The sequence below is a fragment of the Oreochromis niloticus genome, linkage group LG11, assembly GCF_001858045.2.
Source record: "Oreochromis niloticus isolate F11D_XX linkage group LG11, O_niloticus_UMD_NMBU, whole genome shotgun sequence".
Taxonomy (NCBI): domain Eukaryota; kingdom Metazoa; phylum Chordata; class Actinopteri; order Cichliformes; family Cichlidae; genus Oreochromis; species Oreochromis niloticus.
In genome coordinates, this window is record NC_031976.2 from 3,981,721 (window position 1) to 4,006,280 (window position 24,560).

General features: G+C 38.6%; 1 long non-coding RNA gene across 1 annotated transcript; it reads left to right on the forward strand.

Moving 5' to 3' along the window:
* Positions 1-22,099: 22,099 nt before the first annotated feature.
* On the forward strand, positions 22,100-23,819 carry LOC109200104 (uncharacterized). Its single transcript, XR_002060307.2, has 3 exons — positions 22,100-22,390; positions 22,749-22,835; positions 23,217-23,819. It is a non-coding gene; the product is annotated as an uncharacterized LOC109200104 (long non-coding RNA).
* The last annotated feature ends 741 nt before the right edge of the window (positions 23,820-24,560 follow it).

The window sequence follows — 24,560 nt, forward strand, 5'->3', positions numbered from 1 at the left end:
AAAAAAAAAAAAAAAAAAAAAAAATGAGCGAAAAAGCGAGGCAGTGACGGATGAGCGGGACCACTGTGTGCTGTTTATTAATAAACAAAATATATTCCTATATGACAACATGCATAAAAGCAGAACGGTATTTGTACATCAGTGGGAAAATAGCGGTGGCTTGCTAGCTTTTTGTGCGGCTTCCTCGGGTCAGTGAAAAATTTCAAAAGAGAAATGAATGAACTCACCAGGTTGCCCGATCTCTTCATATATCTTCCTCCAAGCTCGGTCCTTTATATTCCTGTCTCGGTACAGAAAGCAGCTGGTGTCGTACAGCTCCGGGTTGTTTGCTACAGCATTGATTAGCCTTCCCTCCATTGAAGAATGAAGGGCCTTGGCTGGATCTGCCCCTTTGACCTACGTCACCAGGCTCCTGATTGGTTGTCGCGGCGCGATTTGATGCTGGAGTTCAGATTTTTCCAACTGGAGCGGTAGAGGCGAAACACGTGTATGCACAAAATGCAACACAAAAACTGACGCACGTGGTTTTTATCGCGAGTCAAATGCGCCAGACGCGGTACACTGACGCGCGTTTCACGCGTTTTGGCGTTTTCGCGACGTAAATCTGCTTCCGAATTTTCGCGGGACCCGCAATCGCGTGTCATCGTGCTTTTCTATGAGGGGCCGTACAAGCCAAAATTCATTCTTTCACTCTCACACACATACATTCTTCTTTCACACACATATACTTTCACTCTCACATACATATATTTTTACTCTCACATACATATATTCTTCTTTCACATACATATACTTTCACTCTCACATAGTTTTATTTTAATTTTTATATTTAGATATTTTTATTCTCATGTTTACACATATTTAACACACACATTGCAATATTGTGCTCTCTTATACATGTATTTTAATGTACATATTTACAAATTCTCACTCTTAACATACATGCATTTTCATTTATGCATTCCTACATTTTGCTCTCATTTACATGCATTCAATATGCATTTAATCTCACAAATAATATATGTATGTAAGAAGAGAATGCATACATGTCTGAAGAAAATATATGTATGCAAGAGAATAATGTATGTGAATGAAAGAGTATAGTGGAAACGGAAGGAGTTTAATGGAAACGGAAGGCTGGGTGTCTGTACTGCTGTGATTGGCTGAGAAGCACGCGCGGGTCACTTTCAAGTGTCTGACAGCATTGAGGGGGGAGAAGAAACTCCAGTTCTTCAGCAAGCTATCGGGGTGTTAAGAAATATTTTATCATCTCCTGAAACGGTCACATCGTTGTCCTCGTCACTTGACTGCTTGATTCATCTCCGAAAACGTTAGAGCACTTATGGAAATATGTGATGTCTTGATGAATTAAGCAGATATTTGAAGTTTACACAGCACCATTCTCGCATGAAAATATCTTAAAAGTTTATTTTGTGACCCAGAAAGAGTAATATTTCAAACTCCACCACTCTGTGTTCTTCCGCCACTGCCTCGTTTGAGTTTTGGACGAAATGGATTCATTTCGAGCTGATTGGAGACCAGAACAGCCAATCAGATATTTTTGCATCCAAGTCTGTGATTGGCTGGTTTTGTGGCACAAATATAACGGCGTACACAAAGAGTTGAGCGCGCACGGGCAGAAATGTTGAGAGCACGAGCGAGCGCAAATGCAAAAACTGATCGAGAGGGGCTGCTATTGTGTGTGTGTGTGTGGATAATAGCAAACACTGAAATACATTTTTTGCACGCAGCAATGAATTTTGGTCACTCAAATTCAGCTTTTCTTCGCTCAAAATAAATTTCTCCTCAAAATGCAACACTTGCACCTGCAAACTTTTTTTTACGTGCGCTCAGAATAGTGGCACAAAAATAACGCCATAAAAGACTGCCCCACTCCAGTCGAACTCCGTGTAGCTACTTAGCGCGTTGAAGCTACCCGGGTGTTAGCTGGTCTAAAAAGTTCCCTCATCTCACTTTCCACCGTGCTGTGGGTAACACTGGGTGCAGTTGAGCCCGTCCCATCTCGATCAAGTGACGAGGACAACGATGTGACCGTTTCAGGAGATGATAAAATATTTCTTAACACCCCGATAGCTTGCTGAAGAACTGGAGTTTCTTCTCCCCCCTCAATGCTGTCAGACACTTGAAAGTGACCCGCGCGTGCTTCTCAGCCAATCACAGCAGTACAGACACCCAGCCTTCCGTTTCCATTAAACTCCTTCCTTTTCCACTTTACTCTTTCATTCACATACATTATTCTCTTGCATACATATATTTTCTTCAGACATGTATGCATTCTCTTCTTACATACATATATTATTTGTGAGATTAAATGCATATTGTATGCATGTAAATGAGAGCAAAATGTAGGAATGCATAAATGAAAATGCATGTATGTTAAGAGTGAGAATTTGTAAATATGTACATTAAAATACATGTATAAGAGAGCACAATATTGCAATGTGTGTGTTAAATATGTGTAAACATGAGAATAAAAATATCTAAATATAAAAATTAAAATAAAACTATGTGAGAGTGAAAGTATATGTATGTGAAAGAAGAATATGTGTATGTGAGAGTGAAAATATATGTATGTGAGAGTGAAAGAATGAATTTTTGCTTGTACGGCCCCTCATACTTTTCCATTGACTTTACATGTAAACCTGACGCTCTGGCCGCCTCTATCACGTTCGGTGTGAACACACCGTAAGCTTCTCGGATGAGAGGTGAAACGTCTTCAAGAAACTCAAAGAAGTCCAGACGCTTTTCTTTCCAAGCTCCTTAAGTTATTCTTTGGGTTTTTTTTCATGACGACATTTCAGTATTTCGCTCAAAAAATTAAAGGCACACTTTGAAAAGATCTCAATGGGGAAAACAATCATGCTGGGCATCTATACCAATATGAACTAGGTAATGTGTTAGGAATAAAAGGATGCCATGTCATTTTGATGCAAAACATTGAGGTCCAAATTCAAAAACACCCCAAAATTCACAGTGAAAAAAGGATGCACAGGCTAGTCCAAATTCATGCCAAAAACTCAAAATTCTACTCAGAGTTGCCTGACTGTAGAGGTCTATGCTTCCCCACACCATCACTGACCCCCCCACCAAACCAGTCATACTGAACAATGTTACAGGCAGTATCATGCTTTCCACAGCTTTTTTAGACTCTTTCATATCTGTCATGTGCTCGGGGTAAACCTGCTTTCATCTGTGAAAAGCACAGGGCGCCAGTGGTGGACCTGCTTATTCTGTGCACTGTAGAAGTAGCAGATACTGGTCCTGCTGATGGGTTAAGGATCTTCTACAGCCCGATCCAGCTCTCCAAGAGTAACTACCTGTATCCTGGAATCTCCTAAATCAGGGGTGTCCAAACTTTTTTCACTGAGGGCTACATACATAAAAATATAGGAGGGGCTGGGCCACTTACTAGAAATTAGGTATATAACCTTAACTGTAGTGTATTAAAGTTAGAAAAATCACTTAAAAGTGGTCAAATGTGTTATATTGTTGAATATAATTAAAGACAAAACTGCCTTCATCACAGCTTTCCATAAATGGATCTTTATTGATTTATTCAGAAAAAGCTTTGGTAGCTCATTCTCAGAACAGCAGCAGATTTCTTCTTGGACAGGAGATTTACAGTACAGAGAAAAAACAATAAAGGGGAAAATAGGACGGGTACATTTCAAGCTTGTTATTTAAGTTCTTAGGCTTAGCAACACACCTATTAACGTTCGTTTGAAATGGTTATCAACATTAACAGACTGAACTGGACTTAATAACAGGAGTCCATATAATTTTAGTATATTATTCTGGTGAGTATCAGCTGCGCTGGGTATGTAAATCGGGCCATCCAGCTGCCGTGCGCATCGTACGCCACTCGTGCCAAAAATCCAGACAAATGTCACTTGATCAAGGAGCAGATCTGCATCAGATGAGATCAGCTGACTTTGCGTGTGCGTGCGCTGTGCACAGCGGTGTGTACTCTGTGTGTTAACAAGAAAAACGCATATAAGAAAGTGGTGCGCAAAAGCAGGGTAGTGACAGAATTGATGCGCATTATTGATATTTGAAGCATGTGTACCTGCACATGCATGCTTATTAACATACGGGTACTGTGGAATATATTTTTTACTCACCTAAAGTGCTCGTGCTCTCGTCCACTCCCCGCAAAAAAAAAAATTAGCAGCTGTGCGGTGTCTGTGGCATCAGTGCTCGGATAGCATGCGATGGAGTAAAAATCAAAAGCACAAGCTTTATCAGACAGTTGCAGTTTAATGTTGGCTGACAAGTCTTCAGTGCGTCGCACAACTGTATTTCTGGACATGCTGACGTTGTTGAAGTCCTGCACTTTTTTCGGGCACATTATTTCGGTGACTTTAACGAGGCAGCGTTTTATGAGGTCTCCATCTGTAAAAGGCTTGCCATGTCTTGCGATGAGTTGGGCGACCTCATAGCTGGTTATTGTGGCCTTTTCCTGGACAATTTGAGCACGAAAAAAATACTGTTGCTGACCCCGCAGGATAGCTACCCTTTGCTTTAATTTCTGCTCTCGCTCAGCACCAGTGTAGGATGCATAGGCCTGATGTTTGGTTTCATAATGACGTAGTACATTATACTCTTTCATAACTGCCAGTTTCAGTGCAGATCAAACAGACACACCTCCCCTTTAATTCTTTGAAGAAATATTCACTCTCCCACCATGTCTGAAATTTTCTGCACTCACTATCCACCTTTCGCTTCTTTGGTTCTGCCATATTTGGTAACTTGGGGTAAATTTTTTCTGTGATTGTCCTTTTTGGTAGAGCAACTGCCTTGATCATCAGTAGCTCCCCCTGGTGTTAAAACTAAGAAGTGCAATACACTCAAGCAAAAGTTGAAGTGCGGGCCATTTTCTATTCTATTTATAAAATTACTTGAGGGCCAATGGACACCCCTGTCCTAAATGCTCTTGAGACTGCGCTGGGAGACACAGCAAACTTTCAGACAATGTCAAGTGTTGATGTGCCATCCTGGAGGAGTTGGACTAGTTGTGGAATCTCTGCAGTTATCACCTCATGCTATCAGTTGTGACATTGATTCTAGCCAAATGTAGAACTAGTGAAACTGATTAACAACCCCATATGCTACTTAACTGACCAGATCAATGTCTCACAAGTTTAAGAGATTTGATGCTAGTCTTATGTCCCATTATTTCTTTTTGAGCAGTATATTTAAGTTAAAGTACCCTGCGGCTCCAATCGCTCACTGTGTCGCTTTCTCTTTTAAACCCCTTGTAAAACTCACACTCTAGTTCTGCACCTATTCATCAAGTTATGTTTATGTCTTGCAATAAATATTTATATGTTCTGCATCAATTTGTGCTTTGTCTGTTCCCTTCTTTTACTGTGATGATAGCTGAAACTTGTTCGAGTCTCAAAGTCCTGGTGGCATTTTAGTTTCATTTGTAAATGCTTTGTAGGCTATAGATGATTCTCATTTTTGATAAAGTCACAGGAAAAAAGTGAACTAACAACTAGTTACCATCTAAATTAACCACAAATTAGAATATGAAATATTAATTAATACAACTAGCTCATTTCAAATGTGCCTTTAAATGCTTTATTAATCATTTACATAGACTTTTTAAAATTATATCACGAACCGTTAACAACTCCCAAATAACTTATTTGTATTTTATGTAATGATTTATTTAGGATTAGTTTCTCCATCGCTTATAAAGTATAAAGTGACTAAATATTAAAATTCTACAAAACTGTTATGTAGCATTTTATAGTAATGTCACACTATTAAGCATTAATGCGTTATCAGCGAGGGCTCCTCCTTAGTATGCTGTTTTTAAATACAGATATGTTTATCCATCTGTTACTGTTACACTATATACAGATATTACTGCAATTACATCACTACTAGTAATAATCATATTTATAATAATATATCTCTATTTATAAATGGCATACTAGGGATGATTAATGCTATATAAATGATGAATTCAGCTAATACTTTACTAAGTAGTATTGGGTTTTAAATGATGAATTACGTTTTAACTAATACCTTAATAATGCTCAATAGTGGGTGGGTATTATAAAGTGTCACTCAACATGAATTAGTTTTGGGTTTTTTCTGTAATGTCTGAAAACTCCCTTACTTCTTTAGCCATTAGTGTATAAACACTTGGCTTTGCTGTGTTCTTGATGGTCAGTATATATTTTTATATTGATGTTATGTTAAACATATAGTTCTCATCATCCTCTCACTTTTCAAGTACCTAACAAAGTTAGAATTTCAACAAACCTCTATGTTAGACAAAATTTGGAAAGACATTGAACATGGTGACACTGCAAAAATATTTTTATGAGATATAATAGGTGATAAAAATGTGAATTAATAAAGCAAAATCAAGCAAGCTGTGAATGATTATGAGTAGGGTTAGTTATTCATTTGGAATAAAAATGGTTTTGGGTGCCACATTCAAAGTCAGTATTTCTCCACTATTCCATTCTCTTTTTCCTCCATTCTCTCTCCTTGTCTCCTGAAATTCAGAACTGCTCCTACTGGGATAATCAATCCTTAATTAGCCCTCCCCACTGCATCCAGTGAGACAACTCAATCGTGCTAAGATATGCTAATCTTATTCCTCAGATGATTATGCCATGGAGTCAACATTGATCTTCCATGACCTCAGAAAAACACAGGCCCTCCAGTCAAAAAGACTGATGGTGATATGTGTGTGTGTGTGTTGTGTAGTGGGAATAATCTTCTGCTGTGAATCAGTGAATGTTTTGAGGACTCCTGAACTGCTGTCATCGATTTCAGACCAATGAGACAATGGAGTGGCGCAAAGAACTGATAAATGCTTTGTGCTGTATAACAGTGTGGGATTTCTGATGTATTGCACTAATATATAAAAAGATTAAACTGGAAAATTTCATGGCATACTGATTCAGTAAGGGTGGAGAAACATTTAGGTTGTCATGGGACACAGAACCTTGTGGTGAAATCTGTTTAGATTCATCCAGGGTTAGCAGGGATACCTTGAACATGTGAGCACTCCTTATAATATTGTCATAGTTATTTTCTGTGAGCAAAGAAAAAAGAGATATCACCATAGATATTAAAGCTTCACACACTGAAAATTACAAAGGATATTTTAAGGTAAACATGATGCATCCGTTGTAAATGGACTAGTTCTTTGTGAAATGATCAGGATCCACACAGTGTTCCAGGGTCACTCTGAGCACCTTTATTTTTAAATACAGCGTTCCCACTGCTTCAGCACCGTATATATTCCACCGGGAAGCCAGCTTTCCAGCTCCTTCCCACACCACACACCGCTCCTTCCTGGGCCCAGGCACTAAAAAGAACAGGGTTCATTAGTTGTATCCCACTCACCTGTCCACTCCGTCCTCCCGGCACAGCCCCGTGAGCTTACAGTACCAACCCTCCAGCAGAGCCGGAGACCACACCCCTGCCACACACCCCCACCGCCCGACTGAGGCTGGGGCGACATCGGGCCGAACCTTGCGGTAGTCCACACTGAACCGTATAGACCCATCTTTCTTTACAACCAGAACTATGGGGCTACACCAGGAGCTGTGTGACTCTTTTATCACTCCCATTCTCAGCATTTCAGCAACTTCCTTCTGAACAATTTGCCTCTTACGTTCAGGTAACCTGTAAGGCCATGAATGCACCATCACGCCAGGCTGCGTTTCAAAATTCTTATATAGTGCTTTTCTACTCTACTTGAGGACTTAGACATTTTAAAAAGTTCTTGTAGAAATGTACATGTCAATATTACATGTTGGATAAAGTGTTTAAGTGCTTTCAGGGTTTTTTTTGTTTTGTTTTTTTTAAATTATGCAGTTTAATGTCTCATTTCCGTTCCAGGAAAGGTCCTGTGCCCCGTGCTACTCTGACGTCTTCGCTCGATGGTCGATCAGCTGCTGCGGGAAGAACAAGCCGGGTTCTGGAATGGAGGATCCTGTTCAGAGCAGATTTTTGTGCTATGGACAATAATCGAACAAAGTGCCGAGCTACAGGAATGACTGTCAATCAATTTCATAGACTTTACAAAAGCATTTGACAGCGTGCATTGAGAAACGATCTGGATAATTGCCAGGTCCTATGGCATACCGGAGATGTTTGTTAGCCTCCTCAGAAACATCTACCACGAGTCAAGCTGCTGACTCCGTACAGATAGTGGGATTTCAGACTCGTTCAAGATCGAGACGGGTGTGCTACAAGGCTGCGTTATTTCGCCGTTCCTGTTTGTGCTTGCTGTGGATTTCATCATGCGAGTCCAAGGACACGACGGACGACGAATTGCAGATCTTGATTGCGAGGACGACATTGTGCTGCTCGGATCTACTCAACGCTCCATTTGCTATTTGACTGCCATGCTGGAAAATGAAGCGTCAAAGATCAGACTGCGGATCAGCGCTGCGAAAAGCAAAGTCATGCGTATCGGTTATGCCAGAGCGAATACTCTGGTACTCGTTGGCCAACGCCCGCTTGATGTAGTCGATCACTTCACGTATCTGGGCAGTGTGATAACACCGGACGGTGGCTCGGACAAGGACATCGCCTGTCAGCTCGGAAAAGCATCATCGGCCATGCACAACTTGAATCTGGTTTGGAGATCAACCACCATCTTGATATCATCCAAAGTCCGTTTGTTCAATACGATAGTCGTACCAATGGCCATCTATGCGAGTGAAACATGGAAGTCAACGGCAACAATCACCCGATGACTGAATGTTTTCCAACAGCACGGCCTCTGACGGATTCCCAAAATTTCGTATCAGGATCATGCTACCAACGAGGACGTCCTTCAGCGCACCGCTTCTAGACCACTAGCGGATGTGGTATTGGAGCGACGATTTCATTTCGCCGGTGACGTTCTTCGCCAACATCCGGAATGATTACCGAAGATAGCCATGTCGTGGAGACCGGCCCGGGGGTCACGGAGTCGTGGACGACCAAAACAGACGTGGAGACGGTCATTCATTGAGGACCTGAAAGTGGTTGATCTTTCATGGGACAAGGCTGAAGATGTGGCTGCAAACTGAGCTTGTTGGCGATCCCTTGCCGCCCAATGCACCATCCGGCGCAGGAGGAACTAAGTAAGTAAGTAAGTTAATGTCTCAATGCACTCTGAAATGAAAGCATAGTACAAATAAGCAATTGTAGTTTAAAAAAGAAATCATGGAATCAATTTATAGACCAAAATGTATCCTAAACGTTTGACTCATCAAAGTAGACATGTGCTTGAAGCTGTTATCCTGTATGGTGCCTACCACTCAAGCTGTTTACCCTTAGAAACTTGCCCTAAGAGAAAAAAAAAAAGGTTTACGTTTTGGGTAACGTAAACCTTTTTTTAACCTCTGGCAGTTCACCACTTACCTTATTACCATTTTGAGCTATTCATTGGACTTGAACAACTTGAATTGTAATAAATAACTGGAAAAATTGGGGTGTTCTGAAACTTTTGACTGGTAGTGTAAATGCATTATGAACAACTCGGGGTTCAGTATCTTGTCCAAGAACACTTTGAAAAAGTGATTAGTGCAAGGAGGAGCAGCAAGAGAACGAACCACCAACCTTGGGCCCACTCTACCTCCTGAGCCACAGGCCCCCCTGGAAGTGTTAGTAAACGTGATATTTTGACATGACCACCCACATTAGTGAAAGTTAAATGTCAAGTTAAGCAATATGATTAGCAGTTACAGTGAATACCTGTTCAATTCCATCACCATCTGAATAGTAGAATGAACAAAAGTGTTGGACTCATTAAATTGGCTGACATCACCAAAGCAAGACTATCCTCCTGCAAGACTGGAAAACCAACAATTCTTAGCAAACAACTATGGCAAGTTGGTTTTCTAATTTACTGCATATTTTGTGAGTCAATAAAAGAATGAAATAAAATAAATATAATTATTAATATTATTATTATAATATTTTTTTTTACAGTGAAAATAAATATCACACATCTGAATGATCTCTTTTTGGCAGCTGGATAGTTTTAGGATTTTTCACAAATGTAATCTCTTATCTTGTCAAACTTAAGGTACTGTATAACTGAACCTCAATCCATCTGGACCAATCACTGTTCTTACGTAGAACTTCTGGCTAAACTTGCATTTTATTTTTAATTTTAGATGGTTAATCAAAGACATAGAAAGATGTGTAACTAATGTTGAAATATCCAAGGACTGTTTTAGGTTTAAGTTATGACATATATAGTGATGAGCAAGAGCTTCGGCACATAGAATACCTTAACTGATGAATTAATTGCTACTAAATTATAAACTAATACGTCTAATACGTCATGCGGTGTTAATACTTACAGTTCTGTTACTGCTTGTACTCTTTGGGTGCTACTGACAATTATTCATATTCAGTGTAAAACATTTCATTTTCAGTTCAGTTACTGTACTTTTGGAAAGTAGAAGAAATTATACTATAATTTGACAAGCTGTATCAATATATTTAATTTGATCATTATTATTTTTTTATAATATAAGAATTGATCAATTCGCGCATGTACTGAAAAAACAACGTTCTGTCATATCATAAATGGACTAATCAACTCAATCGATTAAGAGAAGGCTCACATAGTCACCCGAAACATGTATCATTATTTGAGAAAAGAATTATTTACTTTTTTATTTTGTATGGTATGATTTTAGCTCCTGCTATGTTGAGAAACAATATACCGCAGTGTATATTCTACAAATTTACATTCCAGTAGTATCACCTACGTGACATGACCTACTTCATCTCACCACAGACAACGGAACATTTCTTTCTGTATGAGCTGCACTGCACACAGCCCTGGGCCTCTTACGGGTGCATATATTGCTTTAGCAGTTAAATTGAACCAGGGATGAATTAGTTCTACAATTAATTGGGCTTAAGCTGCAGGGCCTGCGCTGTTTTTATGAGGGTATTACTTGTGCACATAGGAGAGTTTGTGAGCTGAGTCCTGTGGTCACTCTGAACCAATACAAGTGAACATGGTTTGCTCACATCTGGATGGCCTGGCCCTAACCCGAAGGGCAGTGATGTTTGTGCTAAAGCTGTGCAAGCTTTAGTCTGCTGTGTACAGAATATAACGATTATTTCCAAAGACCAAAAAAATCAGATCTATTTTTATGTTCAAGCTCAGCATCATGGAAAACACCTGTTGATATGTGAGGTGACACTAGATGGCAGTATGACTCAAGTAAAATCTGCATCATTCATCCTCCTCCCCTTTCTCTTCGCCTCTTGCAGCCCTTTTCTTCTCCATGTTGAAGCTGCAAACAGCCTTTTTAATGGAATGTCAAGAAAAGGCAGCATTGTGCCTGCCTGTTTGAAATACAGAGGCAGTTTAAACAATACGCTTCCCCTGTTCAAAAAGCTAACGCATTGCTGTGATTCAGGAGGTGTTCTATAGGATTGCAGTCATAGTATTTTTTTTTTCAGGAAAAATACCAAACAGTGACTTTCTCAGTTTCTCTGTGATGTCTCTCTCTCAGCTCAGTTACCTATTTATCATAACTCACTGCAAATGGTACATTTGTGCACTGCAGCAGATAACATTACTAGTGTTTCAGTTTGATAGTAAAAGAACCATATTTATAAATATGGTTGTCTACCAAGTAGCAGCCCCTGGGATGGAAATATTAAGCCAAAAGCTACAGTTCCTCTGATGACCACTTAAGTATAGTTCCAAAAACTTTAAACAAAGACAATATAGGAAGCTTTATAGTTAAGGACTTAGGGTTCCAACATAAATAAAATAAAAAATACATTTATATTGCAAGAAGTGTGCACTACTATAGTACTACTATTGAAGCTCTGGTTGGATTACAGACAGTAATGTTTGACAAAGTCAGGCGCTGTTCAACCAAATGCTTCATTAACCAACAACATTTCTACAAGTTACAACAGTGACAGTCACGCAGTTTTCAACGCAAGGTTTCTGTAATAGACAGAGATAAAACAGCATACATAGTTTCAAGTTTTGTATGTGTAACTAAATATGTGTAAATCTTTAAAACTGAATCTTTCCTCTCTCAAAAGAGTGAGTCAGGATGACAACTTTAGTTACGAACAGTTCACCAAAAGCAGTTACGATCATTGAACCATTAAACGCCTGATGACAATGTTAATTTTTGTTGCTACAAGTTCTTTCCTCCAGGCTTAATCTATGATTTTAGTGTGAAAAACTGCAACTCATCTAAGTTACAGAAACTGTTACTCATCTGAATGAAGAGATGATTTATGTCTTTAAAATAATAACTTAATTCTGCTTGCAGGCAACACATTCCTCACACGCTCCTTGAGATCAAGAAGCAGCTGTTTGTGTTTGCCTCTGAGCATCTGCCTTTGGTGGTGTGTTTTATATTTATTGTAGCTGGAATCAGGTGTGTGTCTATTTTATGCATGATTTTAATATATGAAACGTCACTGATGCTACTGCCTGCTGCTGGCTCACTTAAACCTGACGATGCTGCAATACGCATATCAGTAATAAAGTTCATTGATTTAAAAAAAATTTATTTATTTTTTTCAAATGGAAGCACTTTGTTAGTGATTAATGGATTCGTTTGTGAACATTTAGTGATTACCTTTATTCAATTTTTAATTGCATTCTACAACTTAATATTTAATTAGAACACTTACTGATTGTTTGATTGACATCATCAACTCATATTTAGAGAGAGCAGCGGCAATGTTGTGTAGCAGTTTACACATTTGTCTAACAAGAGAAAGACCCAGGTAGGAGATGCAAATCCCCTTAAGTAGGTGCCAGGAAGGCCATCCAGCTTCTTCTATGCAAGAGATCAGAAGATAAAGAGCAACTAGGGCAAATTCTTCTTAGCTAGTAAAGGTCATTATCCCTCAAACACCTTTCTAAAGCATTGATTACTGGTGGCCACTGCGTTTTGCAATGTGACAAATGAAGTGAAGTCTGTGGAGCAAGTTCAGCCAGGGCGCAAAACCAACAATTGTCTTGGATTAGCTAGTCCACTGGCTAAATTCATCCACTGCTGTTACAGACTAGGCTGTCTGTTTGCGTTTTAAAGTCTAAATTTCTTGTTTGCGGTTGCTGCTGTCTGTGTTATATTTTAGCTAGGTTTGCTCCAAAATGACCTGATTTATCCAAAATCATTTAAATTACAAGTGCTCAGAGGGCAGATGTTGCACAGACGCTCTCCCCTGCTCTATAATCGTCTCCTTTTGATGCACATTTTGAGTTGTGTTTTCTTCCTTGGTTACATTACACTGAGGTTCAAAATGAAAAGCTTGAACAGAGTGTAATGCTGATCTTGCTGTAGAGTACAAGGATTGAGACCATTCTGTGCAAATTATTTCATGTCACAGCTACAGGAGGCAAACTGTGAAAATGCTTCTCAGGCTGCATGAGTGCAAAAAATGTAGAAGAGATTACATTTATATATGCACTATGATAGCAAATGTGATTACCAAATACTGAATAAAAAGACAACTCCTGTAAAATTTGGTGAGGGTACTGCATCTTAGAGGATTTAAGAATTAAGGATTTTTTTTGGTCCTTTTTTTGTATTTTGTCTATCCTAGCACCTAATGTGAAATCAGAGTACTGAACCTACCACTATATTTTTATGTTGTACAGTCTCATTCCTCATGTGTTTCCACTTGTGGCTGAAGAAGAAATGACTTTTGTTGAAATTACCTGTGTAATTAGTGACTCTCTCTCTCTATTACACACACAAACATGCACGCACACACGCACACACTTCCTAGGTTTAACTGTCTATCCTCCTACACATGCATTTTCTATTGCTGCCTTCCAGACACGCACTTGGTTTTCACACGTCTGCTGACAACCTCTCAATGCAGGGTTAGCTGTGGTGAACTAACATTTGACTGCGGTTGCCGTGTGTGGGAGAGACAACCAAGACAAACATCTGTTATGTTGCTGTATAATCAGCATAGCCGCGTGGGCAGCGGAGATGAGAAAACTTGGGAGAAGAACGATACTGGGTTTCAGCGTTCCATCACATCTATACAGAGCCGTCACTGAGTTTTATGACTGTTATCACACAAATGGGGCTATGTGAGGAGGTGGGACTCACTTTATGAGGGATAAGAGAGTGCTACTGTGTGGAAAAACAGCAGTTAACATTATTCACTGTTTGCTATTGTCATCACAACAGTGGGCTTCACTGGTAGCTGTGCCTCCCAGTCTGACTGGAGAATTCCCCTGGATTTGCACTGAATGCATCATCTACGTCTTGCCCTGTCTACTAAAATACAACAGCTCTCTGAAGACAGGCATGCAGAAACCTGGAGACAGAGGAAAGGGGAGACAGGGAGCGTAAAGTCTAATGAGGGTGACCTAAATGAGACTTTGAGTGATGCAAATGAGTGTTTAATAAGTGTTTGTGTGCTTGTCTGAAGGCATTTGATTACGTGTTTGTCTGTCCATGTGTGTTTGCATCTGCGTGTGCTTGTGTGTGCCACAGCGTAATGACGCCAGGCCTTTCGGCTACAGGCTACATTCCAAATGAGATCTGAGGAACAGCATGTCAAGCCGGCTATTCATCAAACATAACAACAGCGAGAAGCAAAATTGAATGGTGTAGATAGTATCTTCAATCATCGAGTGTAGGAGGCCACTTTGTGGGTTTCATCTCCACAATATATGACATACAGCACTGTCAAGAGAATATTATAATATATGAATAGATCTTTTACAGTCGCAAGTTGGTGTAGTAGTTATGAGGAAACTGATAGTTTGAAATGACACTCACTGAGGTGCAGGATATTGTGAAGTCTTTAGAATAACAAAATAAGCTTCAGAATTGTGCTGCTGATTAAAGAGAGTTTAAGCAGCTCCACACACAGTACTGTCAATGAAATTTCTTTTTCATTATGTTCACACTGAAGCAATTATTTGTATCAGGGGCCAGAAATGTTCAATATTAAGACGATATTTTAAATCAGGCTCAATCACATGTTCAGGTTGAATGAAGAATGTGGTACATATTTAAATATGTGTCATCACTCAAACTTGATTGTATTTGGATGATTTACAGTTTAATTTACAAATCAAATCAAATCAGTGACTGTCATGTTCCAATATGTAATACATAGTAACTACAAATCAAAATATACACGTAGGTGACTTGTAATTTATACCTCTACTATTGTAACTGCTGAAACCCTGCTGATATAACTTAGCATGTGGCAAAGTGATTCTATATATTGAAGGATCGGGGATGAAGAGACCAGTTTTATACTTCTAATGTCTGACTTTGGCCATGAGCTGGAACGTGTATTCATTACTTAATCAAGTATTGTAGTATATGCATGGAAGTATTTATTCCAGGGCTTTAGTATAAACCAATATAAACCTACTCTTATATATAATTAATGAGTTAACTGTTACATTTTACTATGTGGCTGAAAAGTCCAGCTTCTCTACTTAGAAAATATAGGAGGCACAGGATCTACTAGAACTAAATTTTAGTGCTGTGCTTAGTCAGACCTTAGTTACTTACTTACTACATATTACATATTAGTTTTTATATTCACTTAAAACAATTAAAGAGCCTTTATAATTCCCAGACACAGATGCATAAGAAAGCTCTCTTAGTTTGTCCCTTAGGCCTCCATTATAAAAGAGACATTTGTAAAACTGTTGGCAACATACCGTCTGTATGTTGCCAACAGTTTCTGTATTAAGAAAAACAAAAAAACAAAAAAACAAAAACGAAAAAAGATCAGCCATAACAAAAAATGTTTATTTTTCTGGTGGATGTTGTTGCACTGCACTGCCATTCTAGTGGTGGGAACATTAAACACAAACCATCTGCCATAATCAAACAAACTAATCCAAGCTACCTTATGGCAAACCCTAAAATCTGAATTATCATCCAGGATGGACATGGATATCACAGCAACAGCAGACTTGCAAAGACTTTCATACATATCATTGTTGTGGACATGTATTCATGGGCACGTTCCACGCATGTGCACTTGAAAAAACAAGAATGATTGTAAGAAGACGTTCGTAAATCTGTTGTTTTTGAACAATAGTAAAATGGAAAAAAAATAATAAATAAAAGGTGCAAGAATATGGAATACAATACATACATAATTACTTATTGCCACATGCCGGTACCTCTGCGGAAAATTAAAGATAATGAAACATAAATTGCATAAAGTGCAGATATAGAATTTATGAATAAGCCTTATTTCACTTAAATTATCCGTCTAAGGATCTGAAGCTCACTGTTTAAGTATTTATTGGGAAAGTTTTTCAAGCCAAAATTCCTTTCTGCTTTTCCAATAAAAATTAAGACTGACTAATAACCTAATAACCTGAGTCCCCTGGATTGTTAAATTCAGTGTTATCATCGCAATAATCGGTGAAACCTCCACTGGCTAGAAGAGGCCCACAATAATGAAGAGAGAAAAACTTGGCTCAAAATTCCCTAGGAATTTTAGGACACTGAAAGCAATACTTTGTTTTGAAGGCCATGCAAAGTAAATGGTAAATGATAAATGGACTGGTTCTTATTTGGTGCTTTTCATATAAAATGTCTGAATCACACATTCACATGCATTCATAAAAGCACTTTTTTTCTACACCTCACAGACATTCATACTCCTATGAACATATTGGAGAGCAACTTGGGGTTCAGTATCTTGCTGATACTTTAGCCATGCAGACTGGAGATGGGAGCAAGAACCTTAGTTTGTTGAAATGTAAATCTCTGATAGCCTCCTCCTGTTGCACCATTTCATTATTAGACAGACAGACAGCTATAGACTCATACTTGGAATATGAAACCCACTGTCAGAAAGTGATTTTTTTTTTTTTTGATTCATGTTACGCTCTCCACAACCCAACAATGCTCCATCATTTTTCCTCATCATTTTTTTAAAAATGTCTTTCCTTTGGTCGCCCTCTATTTTTTTCAACATTTTTTTTCAATAATCTTAGTTGGACAGCCATTTATCTTGTGCTAAAAAACAAACAAAAACCCACAATTCATAATTGAGTCCTGCTTAAGAGAGATATCATTCTAATGTGGACTTTTATCTAATCAGTAGTCAATATCTATTTTAGTGAAAGTAGCCCCATTTTAACATTCTTCTCTCCAGACCTGTAATGTCAGGTTTCTCGTGGAGAGACAGCCCTGTTGTGAATGAACCTCTGAAGTAAAATAATGCCATGCTGCCATATGCCACAAGTGTCAATTTCAATCATGGCTTAAAAGATGCAGACTCCCTCTCATAATGTATCTAGCAGCAGCCCTGACGTAAGTCTGCTCCTCTGGTCTGGACTGGTCTGGTTTATATTTTACACAAGAGAAAATGTAAAGCTTTATTAAAAAAACCCATAGCCCAAAAGAGATGAAGTGTTTGTGGATACTATATTTCATAACACCAACCAGAAGGGTAAGTTCTTCTTAATATTAAAGTTGAGTGACTCCACTGTACCACATTCCCCTCATACTAGGCAGAGGTTAATGAGAAGTGGTTTCCCCTGGCCCTGCACATTTTCCTACAGATGATACTCTGTGGTCACATTATTGTGTTATTGCACTGTTCAAGAGACAGCAGATGTTCAGGAAACTGTGTTTCTGCGGTGCAACTACAGTAATGTCAAGCTTGTTGGTGTGTTGTCTTCTTCCTTTGCGATAATGTGGGAGGTACTCTTTTCTTTTTCTGTTCAGTCTATGGAGCAATGAAGACTTGCTTTAATTTCCTACTGAACAATCACTTAACACCAACAACATTTAACAAATTCTAGGATGACAGAAGCAATAAAATTATTAATCATTAATCAATGATAATGCATAGATTTAGAGTAAAAGTGAGATTTTCTACAATTTAACAGCCTGATAATACTGAAGAAAGAATATTGAATATTGAATATTGAATATTGAATATTGCGCTTGCTTCCACATTCATCTTAGGGATTCTCAAAAACTGCTGTTCACAAACGCTGTCCATCTAATCTGACTGAGCTGGAGCTGTTTTGCGAAGAAGAATGGGCAAGGATTTCAGTCTCTAGATGTGCAAAGCTGGTAGAGACATACCCTAAAAGACTGGCAGCTGTAATTGCAGCAAAAGGTGGTTCTACAAAGTATTGACTCAGGGGGCTGAATAATTACGCACACCCCATTTTTCAGTTATTTATTTGTAAAAAATGTTTGGAATCATATATGATTTTCGTTCCACTTCTCACGTGTACACCACTTTGTATTGGTTTTTCACGTGGAATTCCAATAAAATTGATTCATGTTTGTGGCTGTAATGTGACAAAATGTGGAAAAGTTCAAGGAGGACGAATACTTTTGCAAGCCACTGTAAGCCCAGCACAAACTAAATCTGTGTGACTCTGGTCTGTCTTCGAATCCCTCTGTAGTCTTCTGAACACTAGTATCGTCAATCTGAAGAAACATTCTGTCACATCAGCATGTGCTAGGTATTGTTAGGGTCACCCAGCTCATTAACCCTCATTTGGTTGTTGGCTCATTAAATCTCATTAATGAGCAGGGTATAACTGAGACCACATGTGAACAAGCTGGCAATGTTTCTGTCACTGACACAGGAGATTTGCTTTGTTTTCAGACTAGACACCTTAAAGATCAGGACTGCTGGACTGGAATGATAATTATTACACCTCTTTTGCCCTAAAACTACATTTTTATACACTGTGTGTGATGCAAATTAATGTTCTTGAAAAGAAATGAAATGAGACAAGTTGTCAGTGTTGTTCTTTTTGCTGTGGCTGTTTGACCCTTGTCACACTCAGTCCATCCACAGATGTTTTCATACACCTGGTCCTGACCCACATACAAACCTTACCTTTATCTAATTAGCCTCAGTGTATCTAGACCAAGCAGCAAAATCCACAGCATGAAACTGAAGTTAATGCTGAATAAGTTCTGTAAGTAGACAAATGGATATGAATATGCAGACTTTGCAGGCAATCTTTCTGCCTCCGCCTGCCTTTTCTTTTCTTTTTTTTTTCTTTTCAATATATTTTTATTGATTTTATAATTGGACAGTATACAACAACCACCTTCAAGAGAACACAATAGAAGGTGGACAGCAAGTCAACAAGGTGGTAATATAGCGTATATAAATGTTAAAACAGAGCACATTTCACTTAAGTTTATCCATCAGGCTAATGACTGGTTGCCGAATCTTATAAAACACTCTCTCTCGGTTAGACAAGGTAAACCTGATTTTCTCCAGATGGAGTACATTTCCAAATTCCCTCAACCACATTTCAAAGGTAGGAGGTTTATCAGACTTCCAGCAGAGAAGTATCAGCTTTCTAGCCACAAGTGTAGTCATTGACACAACCTGCGTCTCTGTCTTGTCCCTTGCCCATCCCGGTTTAGACACCCCGAACAATGCTGCAAAGAGGGTACATGGGACCTCCCTGCCAATGGCTTTGGTCAGAAAATCAAACAGATGATTCCAAAAAAGCTGTAGTTTTTCGCATTGAAAGAAAAGGTGAGATAAAGTTCCTTGATCACTTGAACACTTAACACAGAGGGCTGAAACGTTCTTATATATTTTTTCCACTTTAGTGGGAGAAAAATGCAACCTATACACAATCTTAAATTGGATCAGATTATGTCTAGCATTTATAGAACTACAATATATATTCTTAATGCACTCTTGCCAAACATCATCAGTAACATCCACCCCCAGTTCTTCCTGCCACTGCTCCCTAAAAGTATCAGATGAAGGACTGTATACATCTAGTAAGGCCCTGTAAAAGCGAGACACAGCACCTCTAGTGTAGGGCTCAACTGACACGAAGCTGTCAAGCACTGAGTTTCAAGGAATCAAATCATATTGTGGAATAGATGCTTTGATGAAATGTCTCAACTGTAAAAATCTGAAAAAATGTGAATTAGGAAGATTAAATTTCACCCTCAATTGCTGAAAAGATGGAAAATGCCCATCAATGTAAATACCTTTGAGAGAACAAATCCCTCTTCCTTGCCATGTCACAAACGTGATGTCCTCCAGCCCAGGTCTGAAGGCATGATTGTTACAAATTGGAGCATCCAGATACATTTTAGGAGCTTTTACTGTGCCCAATAGTTGGTTCCAGACCTTAATTGAATTTTGAATTACAGGATTTCTGCCATATAGTGTATTCTTCACTTTTATCGGGCTATTAAGCAGGGCTGGAAGACAAGTTTGTCTACAAGACAGGTGTTCCATCATCAACCATGAAGGCTGTCCTTCCAAATCAGCACCTGGAGTACACCTTCGCCAAAATGAAAAAATATTTAAGTGTGCAGCCATATAATATAATCTAAAATTTCGGAGTCCAAGGCCACCACACTGTAAAAACGATAACTATTAGTTGTTGATTTGATTAAAGTTTTCAAATTAAACTGACTTAGAAATAAAGCTTTCCATTTACAACCTAAAAAAGCTTGTCTGCCCAACAAATTTCTTCCATTGTTGTCCTAAGATTTTCTAGTGAGCATAACAAAGATTATCAACTTTTGAGTAGATTTTTTGAGTCGATTTGGGAACCAGTGGGAAACCCCGTAGATGACTGGCACACGTGGTCTGAACAAGTTTGAACTAGACCAAACGAGCCTGAGCAGACTGTGTGATAGTTAGTGGTTTGTCGATGTGTTCTGGACTGAAAACCTGCTAAGAAAATTTGAACAAACGTGGCCAAAGTTGGATGAAAATTACAATTTTTCGACCATTATGGATTTTACCTGGTCTGAAGTTGAAGTGTATTATTTGACCATTTTTTGGACAGGTGCGGGAGCTGCCGACCATTTGCCCTAGCAGGTAAGCTAACGACATCTGTTATTAGGATTTTCTACAAGCGCCTAGGCTGCATCCTCCTGAGGACCCAGGAGGGTGAAACGAGTAAAGCACTGAAAAAAAGCGAAAACAATAACATATTTAAGTCATCTAAGGGACTTATATATCATGTTTAAGCTAGCGAAGGACCGCGGGGGGGGGGGTTGAAAATGATATGCCAGGAGTTCGCTGTTCTCGCTGCTCTAGCGAGCCTTGAAACCCCAGCTAGCTATCGAAGCTGGTGGTAACAGACGTCTCCGAAAACGTAGAAGCATTTTTGCAAAAATGTGTTGTCTTAATAAACTGAGCAGATATTTGAAATTTATACAGCTACATTCTCGCCTGAAAATATCTTAAAAGTTTACTTTGTGACCCAGAAAGAGTAATACGAGTAATATTAAAATTAAGTGGCTGCCGCCATTGTTTGAAACTAGAATCGGCTGGGCCGCGCTATGAATTCTGGCATAGGGTGGGCCACGAAGGATACACCTGACCCATCCTTCAAAGCTGTGGAAAGTATTGTATTGTTTTGAGAGCCTTTTTGTTGGTGGAGTATTGATTTTATGTACAATTCCATGGGTAGACGCGATCTGTACGGTCCGACTTTGCACATGCGCAGTAAGGATCGGGGAGTCCGATCCGTAACTTTTTTTTCTCGTTTTTTTTTCTACATTATATTGAAATGTTTCATTATTGCAAACATTTTCTCTCAGGCGGAGAGAGGTCGTGGAGTGTCAGCCTATGGTATGAGGTCCAGGAGAGATGACCTGCGCTGTTTTCCTCTGAGGTAAGACTGTCCTAATTTATTTATAATTTAATTATTATTCAAATTGGGCAATGATTTATACTAGATGGACTATATTGAAGTAGTACAGTATTTGCTGGGGTAATGCATTGGCCAACTTTATTATCTTGTGCTACCACTCCAGTCAAGGCCCTTGCCAGTGTTATATTGAAATCCTTACCCTGAACATTTCTGCCAGTACAAGAAAAGAGTCCCCATGCTAAATCGAAATTGTGAAACAGAAAGGCAATATCATAATTTTGACTTAGCATGTTTTTTTTTTCTTTTTGTGCTAGAAATAGGACTTCTATAGACTGAGATGGTTAGGGGAAGAATACTAAGGCAGGTCACAGAATCTGATTGATCACAGATTTTGGTGCAATTTAGAACATAATATGTATTTGCATATTGATACTGGGTTTTGTGGAGGGTATTTCTATTCCTGTGCAAAAGACGTATTCATGAGAGATTTTTGAAGTAGGTTTTGCTGTTGATAACACAATCAGGCATATAACATGGTGCAGACTGTCCAAGACAGCTACCCAGGAATTTTCTGTGCTGAATAAATGACAATATTTTGGTGATTGTCTTGTTTAGATATCTGAAAAATTTCATCGGATCACAATCAAAGACCTCCTGGGGACCTTCAATGCATCCCTTGACAAATTTGTGCCTGGCCTGCTGAAACTGTACCGGTCTAAGAAGGGAGTTCTTTGTGAGGAGATGGAAGACCTCCTGGATAAACTTGATGAACAGGTGAGTGAAGTGCTCCTTTATCTGACAATTTTAGAAGAGAGTATACTTTTCTCTTAACAGAAACTGAAAAAGATGTTGGCTTCAAACAAAACACATCAGTGGACATGTCAGTAAAAATGAATGTCATCAGTCATTGCTTTGTTCTTATTTGGCAGTATTTTATTTAATTTGTAAAAAGAAAGTAAAATTGTTAACATGGTGTTGTTGTTGTTGGGGTTTTTTTTGTAAGTTTTGCGTGTTGCTGGGTCTGACCTGTGCTTTATTTTCATTACTATGAGAGTTCTGATTTTGCATTGTGTATAGTACACCATATTACTACACTAATGGAAATTCTTGTTTTCCACTGAATACTCTTTAGACATCCAACATTGTGTCCAACTTGCACTGAGAGGCCTGCCCATTTTCCTCAAGAGAAGATGCAACAGAGGTTTTCCTGAAGTGCTTAGTAAGTACAAAAAAGTAATGCAAGTAAAACTAATTGCTATGAGATGTTTTTAAAGGATGAGTTAATCCAAAATGGAAATGTACACCTCCTCAGTGCAGTCCAGATAATTTTATAGTAGGGATTGCAGTTGTCATAACTCTCACTCCTTTTTTTCTGCTGAGCAGCAGCTGGGCATTGTTAGTGGTTGTTCCATAGCAGAAAATATTTTTGTACAAAACTCACAAGGTGGCATTAATTAAAGGAAAATAAGCTTTTTCTTCTTAAAACCTCCATGAGTCAAACGACCAGCATGGTATAGAGGTTAAAGTTAAAATCTTTAGAAATTTGTTTTGTCTTTAGTTTTTCTTAGCTTTCAATAATTCATATTTTACTTTTCTTCAGGACACTGACATTTTGGAACCAGTGTTGAACAGTGCATCAGTTGCCATCCTCACCATCCTACAAGATCACAATGCCGATATGTCTGTGCGAGAACATGCAGTTGTGTTGGAAGGGGACATCGTGCTACATAACATTCCAGATCTCTCTACTGCCCTGGCATACCTCTTTGGCCTTCTGTATGCCCTCAACATTGATTATCCAAAGCAGATGAGTTTTACCTTTGAAGCAATTGCCATCTTATTTTGACCTGGTCGGACATTATGAAGGTGAAGTGGATAAATCATTATTCGAAATGTAAATATGTATATGAGAATATATGGTGAAAATTTCACAAAGCACCCAAAAGAAACTGGCAACACGTTTTTGTTTGTTTGTTATTTCTTTTCTTTCTTTCTTTTTTTTCTGTTTTTTTTTTTAACAGAAATTTACCCTACTACCCATGACATTCTGAAATGTACTGAAAAGACTGTTGAACAAAATAAATAAGCTTTTAGATAACATTGAATTGTGCTTTGTTTAATTCTATATCTATTTGAGTGTTTTTTCAAGTATAATAACAGCATACATTTTCCTTTGTTTATGTAGGTAAATTTTCAACTCACCGGAGTAAGAATTGTATGATTACTCAACAAGAATATCTGTGTTTGGTGAAGGCAGAAATACATGGCATTGAAACCAGAATTTCTTTGTTAGACTTCCAGGATTATCCTAATTAGGTGAACAAGAAGATCCAAGTTGGCAGAACTTGTAAATCTTAGTTAAGTCAACAACAGTTGGCAAAAGTTGAGAAAACTCAAAAATCTCTTGCATCATGTTGCCTTGAAATTTTACGTTTTCTCAACTTTTTCGTTTTTACAGTGCACAAGTCTTATGTTTAACAAGATGTTTTTTGGAAATTCTAGGAACCTTACCCGACCACACAAAGGAGGATACAATAGAATCCAGCTTTTTAAAATATGACTGGGGAATGCACACTGGGATTGACTGAAAGATGTACAAAAATCTGGGCAAAACTACCATTTTGATGGCATTAATCCGCCCCACCATGGAAATTGGCAATGTGATCCAAAACTCAATATTTTTCTCCAACTGATTAACTTTTCTATCCCAATTTTGCTTTAAAAGTTGTGACACCTTATGTGTGACTGTGATACCGAGACATTCAAATTTATCTAGCGGTATTCTAAATGGAGTATTATGCAGATAAGCCATGTCCACCCCATCCGACAGAGGCATAAGTTCACTTTTCGTCCAATTTATCTTATACCGTGAGAGAGAGCAAAATTCGTTAATAAGCTGCAATAGTGGACTGATCGAGGTCTTAGGTTTTGATATGAATAAAAC